This window comes from Ictidomys tridecemlineatus, chromosome 11, assembly GCF_052094955.1.
Source record: "Ictidomys tridecemlineatus isolate mIctTri1 chromosome 11, mIctTri1.hap1, whole genome shotgun sequence".
In the NCBI taxonomy this organism is placed as follows: domain Eukaryota; kingdom Metazoa; phylum Chordata; class Mammalia; order Rodentia; family Sciuridae; genus Ictidomys; species Ictidomys tridecemlineatus.
Genome location: NC_135487.1, coordinates 94787679 through 94791823, shown reverse-complemented (window position 1 = coordinate 94791823; position 4145 = coordinate 94787679). Strand labels below are relative to the sequence as shown.

At 40.2% G+C, this 4145-nt stretch overlaps 1 pseudogene; it reads left to right on the top strand.

The window, feature by feature from the left end:
- Positions 1-2692: 2692 nt before the first annotated feature.
- Positions 2693-3680, top strand: LOC101956351 (protein FAM50A pseudogene; annotated as a pseudogene).
- Positions 3681-4145: the final 465 nt, after the last annotated feature.

Here is a 4145-nt window from a genome sequence, read left to right as displayed (position 1 = left end):
AAGTTATCTCCTCTGCCACTTTCTGATGACCTCAGATCTCTGTCATGTTGGTATCCCATGCAAATGGTAGCATTTTGTTCCCTTTGCCGGGTAACCAAATCAACGGGTGAGTCCTGACCGGCCCTAATAAGCCTCATCTCAATCCTGTTGCAACTGCCTATGAAGGCTTGGTTGGTATTTACCTCCACAGAATTCAGCAGGATCCAGACTGAGAAGCAATTTCCACGGGTTCTTTGGCCCTGGGCCAGAGCAGTTCCGGGAGCCAAAATTTGGCTGCTCCGGGCTTGGTATATGTGCTGATAGGAGCAGGCTCCAAGAAGCAGTTTCCACAAGTTTTTTAGCCCTGGGCCAGAGCAGTTCCGGGAACTGGAATTTTATAACTTCTTTTCATTGATAATCTCTCTAGAAATAGAGTCATGCTGACAAATACCCTTTGTGGTTGTAGATATTAAAAGACAATTTCCATTTTTATTGATCTGAAATATCTAATATCCAAAATGTCAAAAAATATGAATAGTAATGTAATTATAATTCCCATTGAGATGATACTGTTCAAGCCCATTTTATGAATTTTAAAAATTGCCATCAGAGCCAGCATAATGGCACAAGCCTATAATCCCAGTGGATTGGAAGGCTGAGGCAGAGGGATCTCCAGTTCAAAGCCAGCCTCAGAGAGTCCTTGTCTCTAAATAAAACAAAAAAAAATGGCTGAAAATATAGTTCAATGTTTAAGCACACCTAGGTTCAATCATCTGTACCTCAGAAGAAAAAAAAATTTCATCAAATAATTTCTTAAATTACTAAATGAAATTAAGAATTTGAAAAAAGACAGCAAGATACATTGCTTTACTAATTTTGGTTTCAAATTTTCTTCTCAGCCAACTTCTGTCCTCATTTTTTTCAGAGATTATTGCTAATCATATAGCATCTCCTCAAGCCACTATTTCAATTCCTAACACTCATTCTCAGGCCCAAAGTCATCCCAATTCTTTCCAAAACATGAGTGCTAAAGCAGTTTAATCATAAATAAATAAAAACAGAAAGACTCTTGTCCCCACCTTCCCCACTATCACTCTGTTACTGTCTCTGCCCTTGCAGCAACACTTCATCAATAGTTATCTACCTTGTCTCCAATCTCTCCTTGCCATTTTTGAACCCACTAAAATCTTACCACCATTACTCCACCAATGGATTCCATAGGGCTAAATCCAGTGGTCTATCCCCTGTCTTTGTCTTAGCTTCTCAAAGTCATTTGACAGAAAGAACTATCTCTTCCCAAACTTTCATATGTATTTGGCTTCCAGAAAGGAGTGTTCTACTGGTTTCCCCTTTTCTCTCTAGTTGCTCTATCTGGGTCACTTTGTCTGATTCTGCCAATCTCCTCTGTCTCTTAACATTGGAAAATATTAGGACTCAGTATACTGTATTCTCTCCCTGGTCATCTCTCCCAGTCTCATGGCTTTAAAGACTTTCTGAAAGTAACAACTCACAAATCTATAGCTAGGGTGTTTCTTCAACTCCAGATTACTAGTTCAAGTTTCCTACTTGACATTTTTATTTTGATGTCAGATTAGCATCTGAAACTTAACAAAAACAAAACTATATTCTGATATTCACTCTGTCTTAACCCAGTTTCTCTCACAATCTTGTCCATCCCACTACATGGCAGCCCCAGTCTTCTAAGGGCTCATATCAAAACTTCTGACTACCTTCTTTTGTATCATACACATGACCCAGAAGTAAATCCTGTTACCATTTCAAAATATATCAATAATACAAACACTTCTTACTTCTTCCATCCTAGTACAAGCCACCCTCAAATTTTGTCTGTGCTGTAAAACTATCCTAATTGCTTTCCTTGATTTCATCCTTACACTAGCTACTCTCAGTACACCAGCAGAGTGAGGGTGTTACAACTTAAGTTAGATCATGTCACACACTTGTTTAAAACCATTCAATAATATATCAGTAAAAGTCCAAGTCCTAACAATTTTTTGCAAGTCTTCATGTGATATGGCCTGTTACCTCTTCAATCACACACCTCCTAGCATCCTCTTTCTCATTAACTCTATTACAAACCCCCTTCAGCACCAATCTCTCCTATTTTCTTTGTCTGGAAAGCTCTCCCCCAGAATTCATCGAGTTTTCCATGTCACTTCCTTCAGACGAACTCAAATGTCATCTTCAAGGTCTTTTCTATTTACCCTGTGTAAACTGTAGTTTCCACCTCAACACACACACACACACACACACACACACACACACACATCTTGAGATGTTCATTTCAAGCCCTCCCAGTTGGCTATAAGCCACCCCCTCTCTCTGCATCATGTGCAACATGTCCTTCTCTGACAGATATTCTTCCTCAAAGCTCACCTATCCTTAAAAAATAAATAATATTTAGACTTCCTCATTTGTTCTTTTTATTTATCTCAATATTTCTCAATCAATAAAACACAATAACAGACCTCATCTTCTCACCTCCCTTTCATTTAATAGCCCTCTGCAGTCTGATGTAGCCCTTTGTCACACTGCTGAAACTGCTTTAACTGAGAAATCTCCCAATTGACATTTTTCAGAATTGATTTCCTTCTGTTAAAAAAAAATCTAGGATTTAGCAGGGCTGCTGTCACAGTTGTTGCCACTGCTCACACCTCTGCCACCGTCAAGTTTACAAGGGGATCCAAGCAAGGCAGCACACGCCAAAAATCTGATGAAGAAATGGGAAGAGCAGCAGGAACAAATGGAGCAAAGAAAGCAGCGGGTCACAGAAAACAACATAATGAAATCCAACATTGACAAGAAGTTCTCTGCACACTATGATGCTGTGAAGGCAGAGCTCAAGTCCAGCACCTTCAGCCTTGTGACCTTGAATGACATGAAAGCCTAACAGGAAGCACTGGTGAAGCAGCAGGAAAAGCAGCTCCCCAAGAGGGAGCAGTCAAAGGAGCTAAAGCTAAAGCTGGAGAAGCTGCGAGAAAATAGCACAAGAAGGAGACCAAGAAGAAGATCTCTAGCCTGCCCTTCACCTTGGAGGAAGAAGAGGAGTGAGGTGAATAGGAGGAGGAGGTGACCATGCATGAGGAGAAGCTGGAAAGGGAAGAGATCACCAAAAAGAGAAAGACATTGTGGAAGAACCCATATGTGGACACCGGCTTCTTGCCTGACCAAGACAGGGAGGAGGTGGAAAATTGTCTCTGGGAAGAGCTGTAGCAGGAGTGGGAAGCCAAGCAGGAGAAGATTAACAGTGAAGAGATTGAAATCACCTTCAATTACTGGGCTGGCTGCAGACACCAGCAGACAGCCAAAATGAAAATTTGCAATACAATGCAGCAGTTCCTCCAGAAGGCACTTGAGATCCTGCGTGAAGACTCCAGTGAGCTCAGGTCAGCAGGGGTTGAGCAGTTCATGTACATCAAGGAGGACTAATCATTCCCCATCATCACAGTTTCTGTGACTTCATCATTACCAAGGTAAGTGGGAAGAATTGGCCGCTATTTAACTTTGATCTTCATGATGATGGGTGGATACTCAGCGATGCCACTGTGGAAAAGTATGAGTCTCATTCAGGAAAGGTGGTGCTGAGGAGCTCGTATGAGAAGAAAAAGCACATTTTCCCTGCCATCTGCTTGGAGCCCTATGACCATGAAAAGAAGTGGGACAAGTATAAGATCCGGTGAACATCTAGAAAGTGGTTTGCCTCGGCTGTCCCTGGTGCACCTCCATGTGTCCAGAATACAAGAGTCTGATGCCCTTGTGACTTTGCTGCTGTGTGCTAGGAGGATGGTAGCCACTCATCCCCTGGAACTGTCATTGCTTTTTTCTTCTACAATAAATAAGTGCTCATGTTAAAAAAAAAAGATCTAAATAAATGAAGATGTAATGTTTATAAGAGAAAATTTAATATTATAAATTTGCCAATTCACCAGCAAACCAAGCTACACATTTAACAAATTATAATAAAAATGCAAAAAGGGAGTATATGTGTGTGTATGCTTATGTGTATGTAACTAAATAGGCTGGTTCTAAAATTTATATAGAATTTATGAAAATATATAAGATAATAAGAGCAAAGAACCAAGAATAGAATTGATGCTAATGAAGATTAAGAAAGTAAAACAGAACCTTAAATCTAAAGTGATTAT